Source organism: Elephantulus edwardii, unplaced genomic scaffold (genome assembly GCF_000299155.1).
Source record: "Elephantulus edwardii isolate Elephantulus edwardi_28Jun2011 unplaced genomic scaffold, EleEdw1.0 scaffold00273, whole genome shotgun sequence".
Taxonomy (NCBI): domain Eukaryota; kingdom Metazoa; phylum Chordata; class Mammalia; order Macroscelidea; family Macroscelididae; genus Elephantulus; species Elephantulus edwardii.
In genome coordinates, this window is record NW_006400023.1 from 3,051,731 (window position 1) to 3,070,037 (window position 18,307).

Consider the following 18,307-nt stretch of genomic DNA (forward strand, 5'->3'; position numbering starts at 1 on the left):
GAGTTTAGGGTCGCTATGAGTCGCAGGCGACTCGACGGCACATAACAACAACAACAATTTATTATAAAAAATTGTTTTGTGACCTCTAACCTCATTTCTGTCAAAAAGGCCCTATTTTCTTAAGTATCAATCCTCTTTCCAACTTTTGCATTCCAGTCATTAATTATTAATATATCTTGATTGTATTAATCATTTTCAGACGGCAGTAGTTTAAGTTCTCAGTTTGTTTATTTTTTACTTTAGTGATTGAATAAATGTATCAATGAATCTTCCTTGTGTATACAAGTATAGTATCTTTTCACTGACAACATTGTACTTCAGGATAGATTTTGACATAATCTTCTTGTAAAAAGCTATGTGCATAATATCTATCTGTCTAGAAATTTCCTTTTTGATGATTAATTCAACACCATTCAGTGTCTTCAAAGTGCAGCCAGAGTGGTCCTTGGAGGCAAAGATGATAAATCTCCATCTCACACACTTTGGACATGTTGTTGGCAGATACTATTCCTTGTTTAGGGTCATCATACTTGGAAAGGTGGAGGGTGTGTGAAAGAAAGGAAAGCTCTCAACCAGATGGATTGACATGCTTACTGCTGCAATAGGCTCTAGTGAGTTAGGAGTGTGAGATAGGATAGAATTCAGACCTGTTGTTCATAGAGTCACTATGGGTCGTGCTCAATGGCACCTAACAACAACAACAACTGCTCAGGGATTATCCTTTTCCAAAGCTTTTATTGAGGGTCTCTTTACATAATGCAAACTCCAGCCTTTCTCTTCTAAGGTTGGATGATATCAAGAGAGCCTTTCTGAACTTAGCAGTCCCTCTTCTAAGATGAGGTGATGAGGTGGTCATGAGGCATTACATAGTGGATGTTTTTACCTTGGCATCTCCCTTCCCAAAGTCCTCTCATTGCCTCACCTTAGGTGAGGTCTGACATTCTTTTTGAAACACTTAAATTCCAAGCCTTTTTATAGATTCTGTCTTAGGAATTCAGGGCAAAGACAAAATTCTTTACTGATAAAATTAATCAATCTTATATTGGAAAATAATATTTTGCATTTATTTTGGAAAAGTTAATTTAGAAGTCAGTTTATTACATTAAAAAATGACTTGATTGTACAACAATGAAAGAATTTTTTTAAGTAAACCAGTATAAAAGAAGTTTATTTTTCTTAAAAAAAAAACCCAACAACAAAAATGAGCAGTGTGGGCAGTAGGAGAGAGCTAACTGGGAACAGCCAGTTGGAGTGCTGGCCAGGCCATTTACTCGCGTGTGACCTTGGGCACACAACCTTCTGCCTCCAGCTCCTCACTTATGCATGGGTTTGATAACAAGGTTAGGTGGGACTCGTGATGATCATGGGCACCATGCCTTAGTCCACTCTGGCCATGGCAACCCCACAGAGAATAGCTCACGGTATTTTCTTGATTGTAATCCTTACAGAAGAAGACTACCTTGCTCTTTTTCCATGACACCACTGGGCGAGTTTGACTAGCCAAACTTCAGGTTAGCAAATGAGAGAAAAGTTCTGGCCCTTGGGGCCTTCCCCACCGCCTTCAGGTGAGTTCCGGCTCACAGCAGCCCTCCACAGGCTCTCCAGGGCTGTAAATAATTATGAGAGGAGACATCTTTCTGTCTTGGCAGCTACTGGGTTTGAATCACTGAGCTTCAGTTAGCAGTCTGACAAGTTTTAACCTATGCCCCTAGGTGGTTGGTTTTTTTTTAAAATTTTGAGTGTTGTTTTAATTTATTTATTTTTAAATTAATTTTAGTGGAAGTTTAGAGACTTTGGATTTCCATTCATTCATTGTTGTACTTTTCTCCCTGCCCAACCTCCCACTCAAGTTTGCTCTTCTCTTTGAAAAGTAAAAGAAAAATTCTTTCATTGTTATATAATCCTTCCCCCCAAGTCCACTCCACTATGCAGCCTTCTTTCTGGACTCCTGTCATCCCAATTTTACCTAATCATATATCCCTTTTAAACAGTTCTCTCCCTCATCTATTTCCACGCAGTATACATAATTTATCCCATCTTTCTCAGTCTCCTCCCCCACCAACCTCAATGTCAGTTTTATTTCACAACAGTGGCACTATGCAGTATTTGTCCTTTTCTGACTGAGATATTTCACTCAGCATCATATCCTCCACAGTCACCCATATTGTATAGTATTTCATGAGGTCAGTGTTTTTCAATGCAGCGTAGTAGTCCATTGTGTGAATATACCACAGCTTCTCTATGCATTCCTTTGTTGATGGGCACTTAGTTTGTTTCCAACTCTTTGTTTTTGTGAACAAAACTGTGATAAACAAGGGTGTGCATATATCTGCTTGGGTGGTGGTTCTGGTTTCTTTATGGTATATTCCCAGTAGTGGAATTGCTGAGTCAAATGGTATTTCTATTTGCAACTTTTTGAGAAAGTGCCATATTGCCTTCCATAGTGGTTGCAGAAATAATCTTTTTTATCTATTATTTATCACTTTATTTTTCATTTGTTGATATGATATATATTTTTTCTTAAAATAGTTATAACAATACAGATTTTAAAAATACAAATACTATCATTACGTATCACATTGTAAGGGTGGTACAGGGAGGTCCTATACATTATATATGAAGACCCAAAATTTGTCATCAGCACAATATATATGCTTAAAGGACATAGGTGGTTGTGTGACAGAATTTTCACTTTTAGAATTTTTTTTGTTATTAATTTCAATGAAAATTTACATAGACTTTGGATTTCCATTCATTCATTGCTGCACTTTTCTCTCCACCCTCACCCCCAGTACACTCCCCTCTTCGAAAAGTAAAAGAAAAATTCTTTCATTGTTTTACAATCCCTCCCCCCAGATCTACTCCACTATGCAGCCTTCCTGTCATGAGAAAAAATACCTAATTACATATCTCTTTTAAACAGTTTTCTCCCTCATCTGTTTCAATGCAGTATACATTATTGAACCCATCTTTCTCAGTCTCCCCCCAATCCCGAGGTCAGTCCTGTTTTACAACAGTGGCCCTATACGGTATTTGTCCTTTGTGACTGAGATATTTCACTCAGAATAATGTCCTCCAGGGTCACCCATTTTGAATAATATTGCATGAGTTCCTTGTTTTTCAATGCAGCATAGTATCCCATTGTGTGAATATACCACAGCTTCTCTATCCATTTGTTTGTTCATGGGCAGTTAGGTTGTTTCCAACTCTTTGCTATTGTGAACAGAGCCGCGATAAACATGGGTGTGCATATATCTGCTTGGGTGTCAGTTATGGTCTCTTTGGGGTATATTCCCAGTAGTGGAATTGCTGGGTCAAATGGTATCTTTATTTGCAACTTTTTGAGAAAGAGCCATATAGCCTTCCACTGTGGTTGCACCATTTTACACTCCCACCAACAGTGAATAAGGGTTCCAGTTTCTCTATAACCTTGCCAGCATTTGTTGCTTGCTTTTCTGTTAAATTTTGCTATTCTGACTGGGGTGAGATGATATCTCTAAGTTGTTTTGATTTGCATCTCTCTTAGAGCTAGGGATTTTGAACATTTCTTCATGTGCTTGTTAGCCATCTGAATGTCTTCTTTGGTGAAGTGTCTGTTCATATCCTGTGCCCATTTATCAATTGGATTATTTACCTTTATCTTGTTGTGGTGCTCAAGTATTTTATAAATCCTAGATGTTAAGTCCCTTATCTGACATGTCATTACCAAATACTTTTTACCAGTCTGTGGCTTCCCGTTTTATCCTGTTGAAGAAGTTTTCGGATACACATAGGGATTTGATTCTTAGGAGATCCCATTCATCTATTTTATCTTCTCCTGGTTGTAGGGAAAGAATCTTTTTTAAAGAGAAAAGTGACCGGGGGGGTGGGGGTGGAGGGAAGAAAATGTGCAATAATGAATGAATGAATGTCCAAGTTTTCTGTAAACTTTCATTAAAATATCAATTAAAAAGTTTTTAAAAAAATTACTTGAAAGGTTTGGTAGCTTTCCAAGTCTGACAAAGTTTCTTATAGTCAAAGGTCACATGAACACTACAAAATGGTAATAAAGAGAAATGAAATATCAACAAATATAAATAATAATAATATGTAAATTATAATAAAATGCAGTTGACTAAGAAATGGATCCATGTAAACCTTGTACATACAACAAGAAGAATAAAAAGTAGAATGTTGTTTTTATGTGCTATTGAGTCGCTTTTGACTCATAGTGATCCTATGTACAAGAGCCCTAAACGCTGCTCTTTCCTTTGCTGTCTCTGACACACTCTCATTCCCACCACTCCAATCACAGAATCGGTCCATCTCATTGAGGGTCTTCCTTTCCTGCGCTGTCCCTCCACTCTACCAAACATTATGTCCCTCTCCAAGGACCAGTCCCTCCTTGCAACATGCCTAAAGCATATCAGACGTAGTTTCAGAATCCTTGACTCCAAGAAGCATTCTGGCTTCACCCTCTCCAGGACAAAGCTGCTTGTTATCCCAGCAGTCCATGGTATATTCAACACTCTTCTCCAGCACCACAACTCAAAGGCATCAATTCTCTTTCTATCATCCCTATTCACACTGTCCAACTCTCCAATGCATAGCACTTAATTGCGAAGACTGTGGGTTTCCATCCTGACATCGTTGCTCTTCAGTACTCTTGAGAGGTTCCTCACAGCTGACTTTGCAGATGAAATTCTTCTCTTGATTTCCTGGCTAGCAAGATTCTGCTGAAAATTATCCAAAAACAATGGGAGCAATATGTCAACAGAGAACTGCCAGATGTGCAGGCTGGATTTAGAAGAGGTTGTGGTACTAGGGATATTATAGCTAATGTTAGATGGATCTTGGCAGAAAGCAGAGAGTACCAGAGGAATGTCTATCTGTGCTTCATTGACTATGCAAAGGCTTTTGACTGTGTGGATCACAACAAGCTATGGTTGATTCTGAGAAGAATTGGAATCCCAGACCATTTGATTGTGCTTATGCGAAATCTATACTTGGACCAAGAGGAAGTCGTCAGAACAGAGCAAGGAGACACTACATGGTTCAAAATCAAGAAGGGATCCGTCAGGGATGCATCTTGTCTCCATACATTTTCAATCTGTATGCAGAACAGATCATCCGGGATGCTGGGCTGTATGAGGAGGAATGTGGCATCAGGATTGGTGGAAGAGTCATCATCAACCTGCATTATGCAGTTGACACAACCCTTCTTGCTGAAACTGAGGACGACCTGAAGTGCTTGTTGAAGAAGGTCAAGACTGCAGCCTTCAATACAGATTGAATCTCAACATCAAGAAAACAAAGATTCTCACCACTGGGCCAATTGGCAGCATCAGTATGGATGGTGAAAAGATTGAGATAGTTAACAGTTTTAGTTTACTTGGCTCCAGAGTCAACACTCTTGTTACCAGCAGCCATGAAATCAAGAGATGAATTGCAAAGTAGAATATTTATGAAAAAAATCTAGTAAGTGAATGTTGTTGTTATTATGTGCCATTGAGTTGTCTCCCACTAATAATGACCCTATGTACAATAACTCTGAATTCTGCCCTATTCTGATCTAGTTTCCCTGACTCTGACACATAGATCCCTTCTACTTTGTCAAACCATCTCACTGGGGTCTTCCCTCCTGTATTGTCCCTCTACCCTTCCACGTCTGATGTCCTTCTCCAAGGACTGATCCCTTCTGGCCATGTGCCCAAAGTATGTGAGACAGAGCTTCAAAAATCCTTGCCTCTAAGGGAAACTTGGTTTTACCCTCTCCAGGACAGACCTGTTTGTTCTCTTGGCAGTCCATGGTATTTTCAATACTCTTCCTCAGCAACATAAGTCAAAGGTATTGATGATTTTTCTGTCATCCTTAGTCCTTGTCCAGCTCTCAGATGCATATCATGTAATTGGGAAGACCATGGCATGGACCAGACACACCTTAGTCCCTAGATTGACATGCTTCTCTAAGTTTTCCAAACTGTTTGTGAGCTTAAAAAAGTAGCAGGAACTAAGAGTAGAGCAGGGACCTAGTTGGAGATAAGAACTCTTGTGAAATATAATATTTAAAATTATAGTCTTAAAATGTGGGAATGGAGGAAAGAGGTTCTCAGTAAGTCTTGTTCAGTTGGCTACCCATACCACTAGTTACTAGCTGAATGTCCCTTGCTTAATCTTTATTTCCTTGTCTGCAAAAATAGGATCTCTCTCACTTGACTTGAGGATGAAATGGATAAGTACATTTTAAAAAAAGGTTTTTTTGGACAGTGTCTGCCCTGTGCAAAGTTTCCCATGCTTACTATTACAAAATACTGAATCTGTTTAATTCTCGTTCAACATTTTTCTACTAAGAAGTCTTTGTAGTAAGGGTTTGCAATACCGAACTGAAGGCAAACAGTTCGAATTCCAGCTGCTCCAAGGTAGGAGGAGATGAGCAGTCTCCTCCCATGCCATTTACTGCTTCTGAAAACCCACTGGCAGGTCAGTTAAGAATCAGTTTCAACTTGATGGTACATTATAACTCTATTGACCATAGGGAAGTATATATTGCCTCTATTTTGGCTGTAGGTATCAAGCTCCAGATCTCTTAAACGACTATAATTTTAAAAAACTCTCACAATACCATCAAGTCCATTTGGATTCAGTGCACTTCTATGGGAGAGCGCAGAAATGCCCTATTGAGTTTCCAAGACTGTTATCTTTAAGGTAGCACATAGTCATCTGTGGCTCTTTTCTTAGAACAAGGAGTCTTCGGTTAGCAGCCTAGCACTTAACAGGACTTGAGAGCTCCTGGCTAGTTTCGTTATATTTCGGATTCAGTGGGATATCAAGGCGACACATAATTATGGGAGGAGGTTGTCCTATCTTTCTTCTGTCAAACAGCTGGTGAATTTGAACAGCCGATATTTGGGTTTGTACTATGCCACTAGTGTTCCTTTGCTAGTTCTATTGTTGAATTCCTTCTCTAGTTTCACAGCCGGAATTAAAACATTTGTTCCTCAACTTTTTTTTCCTTTATCAGGGACAATAGTCCTTAAAAAAAGAAAATCACTGTAAAAGAATTATAACTTAACATGTGAAGTTTGAACATTATTTGAACAAAGAGGATTTACCAAACAAGTCATCTGCAGAGCAATCAGCCCAGTGAATCCTTCATTACCAGACTCCGCAAGCTCTATTAGTAAAATCCCCATCTTAATTGCTTTTCACTGACGTCACGCGGTCATTGACCTCTGACGCAAAGGAGGCGGGATTATGGAGACAGCTGGACTCCTTCGCCCTCTCTCTCCCACGGGACTGGCTGGCGCAGCGATCGGCCCGGCCCACGGTCGGTTTGACGTTGCCATTGGTCAGTTTCTCGGAGGAGCCGGGACGCAAACTCCGGCATCCACTTTTCGGGGCGGAACCTCCCGGCGTGGGGGCGGGGTTGGTATGGGTTGCTGCGGCCGCCATCTTGGATTCCGCGGTAGCGGCGGCGGGACGGCGCCGCGACTGAGGAGCGCCTCCCTCCTCCCCCTCCCCCAAGCTCGGTTACGGCGACTCCTCCTACTTAGGGGGTTGGCGCGGTGGCGGTGGCATCTACAGCCATGGCGGCGACTGCTGCTAACCCCGGTGAGGACACGGTAGATTGAGACTTGGGGTGCTTCTTAATGGGGAGGGGCTGGCAACTGGGGAGACCCAGGGTTCTGGGGCTCTGCCAAGGGCTGAGGGCGCCGGGACGGGCCGGGGCGGGCAGGGCAGTGGGGGAGGGGAGTGACCTAGGCACTACGGGGATCCCAGGTGCTGGGACCCGGCGAGCGGAGTGGAGTTGAGGCTTCTGTGACCTGAGGTCGGTCGCAGCGGCGGCCCCGGTTGGCGTTCTGCTGTCTGATGTGGTCCGTGTTTAACCCTTTGCCCGCTGACGCTGCTTGGTGCCAAGTAACTGGGCAGAGTGGTTCGGTTTCCTTTAAGAGTAGTTTGGGTTTATAAATACTCGACGTTACTGTTCTGCAAAGAGGTTAAATTCCAGACATTTAGATGTTTAAATTTTGACTTAAATTTTAAGTTTTCCAAATGCTGTTACAGTATCGTCTAGTGTCTTTAGATCCCACCCTCCCTCCTCCGGTCTTGGCTTTATATGTTAGGAGGTGCCTCCGCTGTCTGTCTAGCAGCTGAGGGCAGAAATTTGTGCAGTGGATGTTTTTTTCTGGACAAGCCTCTTGAAATCGTGTTGGTTGTAGGTCAAGACAGTTCCCATTCTTTCAGAAAAGTTTGGTTTTATGCCATTTTCCTGTAATTATCTTGAAATGGGAGAGTCTTAAACATGAAAAGCCACAAAACAGATCATCTTGCCCTAGAGTTGGATGAGGTGAAAGTTTCGAAGACTAACCGCTGGTGGCTCAGTGATTAAGCCCTTGGGTGTTAACTGAGTGGTCTGAGGTTGGAATCCACTAAACTTCCAAGAAGAGTAAAACTGCTGGTATTCTGCTTCTGTGAGAACCCTTGAGGTAGTTGTACTCTGGTAAATAAGATCTCGGCCTGATTTGATGGCAGTGATGTTGGTAGGGTTTAAAAATTTTTCTTTTACTTAAAAGAGATAAGAGGAGGCGCTTGTGGCATCGTGGTTAAGTTCTCAGCTGCAAACCCAAAAGTTGAAAGGTGGCTGACTGGAACTCACGGGAGGAAAAAGCTTAACTGTCTATGTTTACACGAATTTTACAATCCAGGACACCCTAAATGGCCCCCCCCCCCCCCGTTGTTGTAAGCCATCAGTGACTCCACAGCACACAGCAAGGAAAGATGAAGTTTTAAAATTCCTAGTCCTAACCCTAACCCTCTTTTTGGATGCAGGAGTGGCATCCACTTCTGTAAATAGCTTGCCTCTGGAAACCCTATGAACTTGGAGAAAGGATGAAAGTCATGCAGGTGTAGAGGACTTTCATTCATAGGGTCACTGTGAATTGCCTATGACTTGATGGCACTTAACAACAACAACCACCCTCTTTTAGGCAGCTCTGGTAGCCTAGTGTAGTGGTAAGCTACTCCTGCTCACCCAAAGCACATCCACCAGCTGCTCCATGGGAGAAAGATGGGAAGTCTCCTTCCATGTGATTTACTGCCTCTGAAAACATGCTAGAGGGTTGGCTATGAGTCAGTTCCCACTTGATGGTACATAACAACAACTACAACTGGTCTGATTTACTGTTTAAAACCTCCCTGGAGGGTCAGTTATAAATTGGTTCCAACTCAGCAGTAAACAGCAGCCCTCTTTGGCTTTATTATAATAATTCTCCTTAGAAATTATTTCACTTTTGGGAGTCTTGATTTACCTTGGTGACCTTAACCACCTTCTTGCAAACTAAAATTTTATTTTTCTATTTTGTTATTTTTTTTGTGTGTGTACCGTCAAATCAGATCTGACTGGTACAGGAGGAGATTGTTCCTCTTTCTCCAGCAGAGCATCTGGTGGATTTGAACCGTGCACCTCTTGGATTGCAGTGCAGCAAACTAAAATTTTAAAGATATTATTTTTATAGATGTGTGTGTCTGTGCGTGTGCACGCGTGTGCATGCGTGCATTCATCTGTGCATTCTTTGAAAAAGGACAATGACAGGGAGTCACAGCAGTATCAGGCATTAAGCTTTAAATGGAATAGTTTTTAAAATATATAATTCTAAAATACAGTATTATTATACAGTGTCCAGAATTTTATACCATTATAGTTGAAGAACTGGGAAATTTATTAAGGTGCCCAGTGTGTTTCTGAGAACAGAACTTTATTAAGAAATGGCTTATTTATCATATATAGGTAGCATATATTTTGTCTTTTAAATTTTTTGTGAAGGAAAGAAAGATAAAGCTCATGGTTAAAATTCTCTTTCAGGAAATGCTGAGTGATGGAATAAAATGAACCCAAACCAATCTCATTGCTTTTGATTTGATTCATTCTGACTCATTAGTGAGCCCTGCAGGACAAGGTGGAGCTCTGGCATGGCATAGTGGTAGGTTAGGAGTTGCACTGCTAACACAAAGGTATATGTGATTCAAATCTACCAGTTGTTCACTGGAGAAAGATGAGTAGTAGTCTCTCTGATTTATAGACTCTGAAAATTAATTGGAGGGTCACCTATGGGTTGGTTCCAACTCAGTGAAACATAACAACACATATAACATAGCATAGCAACACAACAGGACAGAGTGATATTGCCTGATAGACATTTCCAAGGATGTAGTCTTTTAGGGGAGTGAGATTGGTTTAGGATAGGGCAAGGTTCAGAGCTACTGTGCATAGGGTCGCTATGGGTTGCAGTTGACGTGACAACACATAACAGCAACATTCTTTAGGGAGCACATCTTTCTCCTGAGGAGCAATTGGTGGGTTAGAACCACTAACCTTTCAGCTAGCAGCCAAAGGCTTGACTACTGTATCATCAGGGTTCCTGGAACGAAAGTAGAATGATGCTTTCATTATTGCAAACCTGGTCTTGTAGTAGAATAACCTGTGAGCAGTTGAGTAAATAAACAAGATTTTAAACTTATCACACATTGCAAAATTCTTATATAACCTTAGTCAAGATGCAAAGCATTTAGTCGTACTAAGAAGTGGCCTGAGTAAACAAGTTTTAGTGCATATGTCAGAAGCTTTTTTCCATCTGTGTGGGTGGGGTTGTTTTAATTTATTTTTAAAGAACAGCAGCCAGAACAATCTCCTGGCCACATTTTTATTGGCTAATCAATATCACCCTAAATCTGTAAGCAGAAAATAATACTCATTTATGGAAAAATTATTGCTAATGAAACATTTAATTTTATTTCTTTTTCTTTGCCTGTTTCTGCAATATTTAGATTTCCTTTTTGACTTGAAAAAGTATTTTCTGGTTCAACTTATCCTACATTTAAGGCATTACAAATCAGAAAATATGCTTTTTCCTTAATTTTTCCTTTTACTCTCTTATGTAAAAATGACAAGATAGTAATGAGTTGTGGACTTTTGGGAAATGAGACCCACCGTGAATGGAAAAAAGCCACATGGAAATGTACTGTGTTCTTGAAAATTAAGTAAATTATTTTAAGGTCAGAATTCTTTGCTGCATGGTCAAACCTTATTTCCTTAGAGCCACTGTGTGGACAGGGATTGTGTACCTGTTTCTTTTTTTCTTTTTTAAGTACTGGTTGATAGTTTTTATTCTTCATATCTGCCTGTGAAGGATGTTTGTAATAATTGTTTCATTCTTCAGAAATTCTCATTGGCGAATAGGTACCGTCATGATAGGATTGAAGTTGAGGATTTAATCTTGCTCAGATCTACAATTAACACTTGGCACTTTGAGTCAGAAAATGAGAAGACAAGGAAAATCTGCTGTCAGTGACCTCTCCACAGTGCTATAGAGCAGTGGTATCATACTAAGGTGTGTGTGATTCAAGCCATGGTCCTCTCAATGACTTGCTATGCATCTGAAAGCTGGACAGTGACTAAGGATGACAGAAGAATCATTGATGCCTTTGAATTATGGTGCTGGAAAATATTGAAAATACCATGGACTGCCAAGAGAACAAACAGGTCTGTCTTGGATAAAGGGAAACCTGAGTGCTCGTTGGAAGCAAATTCCATCTCATATACTTTGGGCATGTTGTGAGGAGGGTCCAGTCCTTATAGAAAGATAGCATGCTTGGAAGGGTAAAAGGCCAGCACAAGAGAGGAAAACCTTAAGTGACACAGTGACTGGGGCAGTCGGGTCAGGTGTGTCAGATGGAGATTGTGAAGTTGGCTTAGGAAAGGGCAACATTCAGAGAGCCATTGTTCATAGGGTTGAGTCATATTCACCACAACAGCACATAACAACAACAACAGGCTTCATTTAAATTAATTTTAGGATTAAAACAATGCTTCATCATGTTATGCTTAAATTCTTATTTAGAGAATGGTAGTGGTACTTACTTCAGTGTCTTGCAAAGACTGGATTCTTCTGCAATTTTCACATGGCAGAAAAATGCAAGCCACGATTTCTACTTTATTATCTTGAATAGTATTGTCTAAGAGGTCAAATTTGATTTTTATTCTTGTATAAATTAATAATTTTTAAATATTCTATCAATTTTATTTAATTCTTACTAGGGGCAAGCAGAAAGGGGTAAGTGGTCTATGAAGTCTAAGGCTACTACTATTATGAGGAATACTTTTGTAGTTGGATGTGTGGCTCGGTTAAAAAACTATTTTGGATGAGGTAGTCATTTACAATTCTGGATCTAAGCCAGAGAAGTAAATACTTCTCTAGGTTTGTTTTTTCTTCATTTGATTATGGTATTCCTATTAAAAGTCTTTTTTTGTTCTATAGGTACAATTTATTGTAGGCAAAGAGTGTGAGGTAGCAGAAACACATAGGTTTATAAGGTTGACATTTGAGAAACTTTTTCTCTTTTTTAAAAAAATTTATTAATTTTAATGAAAGTTTACGGAGACTTTGGGTTTCCTGTCGTTGTTGCACTTTTCTCCCTGATCACTCTGTACCTCCCAATTCACACTTCTCCTTGAAAAGAAAAAGAAAAAACTCCTGGGGCCTTATTTTTTTTGCCAATTCCTTCAAAGCAGCTTGAACTTCTTCCTTAATCACCATAAGCTCTTGCTCATACGTTGTTTCATAAAATTCTTCTGTGTCTTCCAATTTATTTTGTTACAGTGACTCTGTATACTCTTTCCATCTGCTTTTAATACTACCTGGATCATTTAATATTCTGCCCAAAGCAACTCGAGGTTTGAATTTGTTCTTCAGTTCCTTGAGCTTAAAAAATGCTGAGTAAGTTCAGCCCTTTTGATTTCCTGACTCCAGCTCCTTGCACATTGCACAAAATAGCATTGTGATATTTTACTTTGTCTTCCCATGGGGCCTTTTGAAATCTTCTGTTCAGCTCTTTAATATCTTTTTTTTTTAATAATTTTTTTTACAGAGGTTTTGGATTTCCATTCATTCATTGCCACAATTTTCTCCCTTCCCACCCCTCCCCACCAGCTCGCTTCCCCCTCCGAAGAGAGAAAAATAAAATTAAGTGTTTCATTAGCAATAATAAAAAAAAAAGAAAAAACTCTTTCACTGTTATGCAATCACTCCCCCCAAGTCCACTCCACTAGGCATCCTTCACTCTGGACTTCTATAATGACAAGAATACCTTTTCAGAGATTAATCAGAACTGACTTTGACAAGCACTGTGGCAATTGGACAATTAAAACAGACATTCGGATGGCAGGGAAGAAGAGCAAACTGGGGAGGAGGGTAGAGAGAATGGTGCAGCAATGAAGGAATGAAAACCTAAAATCCCTGTAAATGTTCATTAAAACGAATAAAATTTAATAAAATTAAAAAAAAGAATACCTTTTCATAAATCTCTTTTAAACAGTTCTCTCCCTCATCTGTTTCAATGCAATATACATCATTTCTACCCTCCTTTTCTATCTTCCCTCAACCCTAATGTCAGTCCCATTTTACAATAGAGGCCCTGTGCAATATTTGTCCTTTTGTGACTGTGATATTTCATTCAGTGTAATGTCCTTCAGAGTCATCCATTTTGCATAATATTTCGTGAGTTCCTTGTTTTTCAATGTTGGATAGTATTCCATTTTTTGAATATACCAGAGCTTCTCTATCCATTCGTTTGTTGATAGGACATTTGAGAAACTTTTTTTCATATAATTTTCACCAGTGTAAATTATAGTTTTAAAAACTTAAAATAGCATACTTTTTACCCATTACTTTTTTGCCCTTATAAAATATTGGAAAATAGGATTTTATACAGTTTAAGATCTATTTGAAAATTATCATTAATAACATATTTGTGTAAAACCATGCTGATGATTATTTAAAAAAATCAGCCGCCATAGTACATTGACAGAAAACTGCCAGATAGTCAAGCTAAACTGCCAGATAGTCAAGCTAGATTCAGAAGAGGCCATGGCAGTAGGGACATCATTGCTGATGTCAAATAGATCTCAGCTGAAAGCAGAGACTACCACAAAGATGTTTGCTTGTATTTTATTGGCTGTGCAAAAGTATTTGACTTTATGAATTATAACAAATTACAACCAACATTGAGAATAATAGAAATCTAAGAACAGGTGTTTGTGCTCATATGAAACTTTTACATGGACCAAGAAGCAATTTCCTGAATAAAACAAGGGAATACTGCATGTTTTAAAATCAGGAAAAGTGTGTATTGTGGTTATTTCCTTTCTCTATACCTATTCAGTCTGTGCTGAACAAATAATTTGAGAAGCTGTATTAAATGAGACTCTTAACAGCTTCAGTTTGCTTGGCTCTAGAGTCAACACTCTTGGTACCAGTAGACAGGAAATTTAAAAATGAATTGCATTGGGAAAGTCAGCTGTCAGAGACCTCTCCAAAGTACTAAAGAGCAACAGTGCCAGTCTGGAGATTAAAGTGTGCCTGATACAGGCCATAGTCTTTGCAGTTACTTGCTATGCATCAGAAAGCTGGACAATGACAAGGGATGACAGAAGGAGAATTGATGCCATTGAGCTGTGGTTCTGGAGAAGAGTATTGAATATACCATGGACTGCTAGGAGAACAAACAAGTTTATCCTGGAGAGGATGAAGCCAGGCTGCTCCTTGGAGACAAGGACTCTGAAGCCTCATCTGATATATTTAGGACATGTTGCAAGGTGGGATCAGTCCTTGGACAGGGACATCATGCTTGGGAGGGTGGAGGGACAGTGCAAGAGAGGAAGACCCTCGATGAGATGGATTAATTCAGTGACTGGGGTAATGGAGGTAGGTGTATCAGAGACATTAAGATTGGCACAGGATAGAGCAAGGTAGGATCACTATGAATTGCAGGCAACTCGATAGCACATAACAACAACAATCCTAAATGAAGAAGAATGTGGAATCAGGACTGGAGGAAGACTTATCAACAACCTGGGCTATGCAGATGGCACAACATTGCTTGTAGAAAGTGAAGAGGATTTGAAGCACTTACTGCAGAAGATCAAAGACTGAAGCCTTCAATATGAATTAAATCTCAACTACAAGAAAACAAAACTCTTTACACCTCTCTCCCTGTAGACAACATCATAAAAGAGGAGAAAAGATTGAAGTTGTTAATGATTGTGTTGATAGTCATTGATTGGATTCACAATCAGTACTCATGGTAACAGCAGTCAATAACAGAAGACATGTTGCATTGGGAAAATCTGCTTTCTGGGACCTCTTCAAAGTGCTAAAGAAAACAGTGCCAGTTGAAAGGACTATGGTGTGCCTCGCCCAAGCCATAGTTTTTTCATTTGCTTTTTTTAGTCATGTACATTGTATTTTCACAGTTTTTTCATTTATGTTTCCTATGATCATTCATATGTATTGTTTTTTATATAATTACCATTGATCTATGCCTATTATTACTCACCCTTTTACATCTCTATTGCATCTTTCCTGTTCCTTTAGTCCCTCATCTGCCCACTAAACTGCTTTTCTGGTGATTTCTACCCTTCCCCTTTTTCTTCCCTCTTCCCCCTTTCACCTTCCTCTTTTGGACATTTATACACATCTAACTAGTTACCCTTCTGTTTTTATAATAATGGTCTTACTGTAATAATACATTATTTGTCCTTATGAGGCTGAGTTAGTTCATTTAGCACAATGCCCTCTAGACTTCCCCATGTTACATAGTATTTTACAAAATTGTTGTTCCTTAGTGCTGAATAGTATTCCATTGTGTGGATGTACCATGATTTCTCAATCCATTACTTTGTTAATGGGCATTTGGACTTTTTCTATTTTCTTGCTATTTTGAATAACACTACCATGAATATAGATATACATATCTTTGTTAATATCTTGGTTTTAATTTCCATTTGATATTTCCTAGCAGTGGAATCTCTGGGTCTCATGGGATTTCTTTGTTCTGTTTTTTGAGGAAATCCCAAACTGCCTTCCAGAGTGGCTATACCATTTTACAATCCCACTAGCAATGCAGGGGAGCACTGGTGGCCTGGTGGCAAGAAATTCTGTTGCAGTCTCCAAGGCACAGATTCTAATCCACCAGCAGTCTCTGTACAAGGTTGAGCAATCTCCTCCTGTATGATTAACTGCCTCTGAAATCTGCTGGAGAGTCAGCCATGACTGGGTTCTGGCTCGAAGGCAAACAACAGCAACAGCACTGAATGAAGTTCTAATCTCTTCACATCCTCTCCAACATTTATTTTTTGCTGTTCTGTTAAACTTTGCCAGGGGAATGAGATAGTATCTTGCATCTCTCTTATTGCCAGTGATTTTTGAGCATTTCTTCATGTGTCTGTCTGTCATCCAGATGTTCTCCTTTGTGAAAAGTCTTTTCTTGTCTTTTGCCCATTTTGTGATTGTTACCAGTCTTTTTCTTGTGGCAGTCACTTGCTTTTTATGCATCAGTAAGTTGGACAGTGACTAAGTATGACAGAAGAATTGGTGCCTTTTAATTGTGGTATTGGAGAAGAGTGCTGGATATCTCTTGGACTGCCAAAAGAACAAACCTGTCTTGGATGAAGTTTCAAGGTGCTCCCTAGAGGCAAGGACGATGAAACTTTTTCTCACACATTTTGGGAGCAGTCCTTGCGGGGGGGGGTGTGTGTGTGTGGAATACTAGAAAAGGTAGAGAGAGGGTCATCAAAAGAGTAGAGTGTCAGGGAGTTGAATTGGCTCAGTGACTGTAACAAAGGGCTTGAGTGCATCAGAGATCAGAAAGGATGACACAGGATAGGATAAGGTTCAGAGCTGTTGTTCATAAGTTAACTATGAGTCATAGTCAACTCAATGACACTTTGAGCTGTGGTGCTGGAGAAGAGTATTGAGGGTACCATGGACTGCTAGGAAAACAAACAGATTCATCCTGGAGAGGGTTAAACCGGGCAGCTCTTTGGAGGCAAGGATTCTGAGGCTCCGTCTAACATACTTTGGACATTTTGTTAAGGAGGGACCGGTGTTTGAGAGGGACATCATGCTTGGTAGGGTGGAGGGACAGCACAGGAGGGGAAGGCCCTCTATGAGGTGGATTGAATCAGTGACTGGAGCAATTGGGATGGGTGTATTGGAGATGGTGCAATTGGCACAGGACAGAGAGGAGTTTAGGGCTGTTGTACATAGGGTTGCTATGAGTCGCAAGCGACTCGATGGCACATAACAACAACAACAACAATTCTTCTTTGCTCTGTTGTGAAGTTCAGTCCTTTCCAAGTTACCTTGCTTGTATTCAAGAATTAAAAAATGACATTAAAAAAATGACATACATTTATTTGATAAATAACAAGATCAGTTTTTATTCGGATTTATTCTCACTACCGTTCAGTAATTTCCAACTCATGAGACATTTGGTTTCAGAGGTTGTAAATGGTGGAGGCTAGTGGATTTGAACTGCCAGAGTTGCACAGTCTTTGGATTAGTAGTGTATTTGGTACAAACTAAACCACCAGCACATCTTTTTTATTATATCACTGTAGCATACTATAAAGATCTCAAGGTATTTAAATATGATTTACTGTTTCAACAGCTGAACATTTTAAAAACAGACCTCAATCTCCATCCTTTCTATGCAGTTAATTATTTTATTTAATGCAGTTTGATTTGTGCTACCAATTTGAATCATCTGTTTTTTTCCTTACATACACAAAAATACTTCAGTATTCTGGCAACTCTAGTATTTTTGCCATTTGAAAAAAATAGTTTTTTATATTTCAGTTGTACATAACCTTCTTTGTCCACCCACCCAGCTTTTTATTTCAACAGCTCACTAACAAATGAGAATAAAAATGTAAATGTGTTATTTTGTAGATGTTGGTAAAAGTCTTCTGTGATTCTTTGCTATGGATGGCTTTCTTCTAAGTTAGTAAACCCATGGCCATTGAGTAGATTCCAACTCACAGTTGCCTTCCGTTGGATTTCTGAGTCTATAAACCTATAGATCTGTAGACAAACTACTCATTTGTCTTCCTTGGAACACTTGGTGTAACTGCTTCTTTGTCAGTTAGCAGTTCAATATACTACCATGCCAGCAATCAATAACAGTAGGAATTTCCACAGTGCCAGGCAGTGGTTGATATTTAAAAACTAAATTGCAGTATTCAGGTTGTTATTGTTAGGTGTCATTGAGTCGAGTACCGCTTATCTTTACCAACACATCTGAACCCTGCCCCATCCTGTGCCATTCTCATTATCTCTGACATACTTGAAGCCTTTGCTGCAGTCGCTGTGTCATGTGCAAGTTCAAATGGAAGCTGAAGAAAATAGGATCACCAGAACCAAAATATGACCTTGAGTTGATTCCACCTGAATTTAAAATATCATCTCCAGGATAGGTTTGAGGCATTAAACAC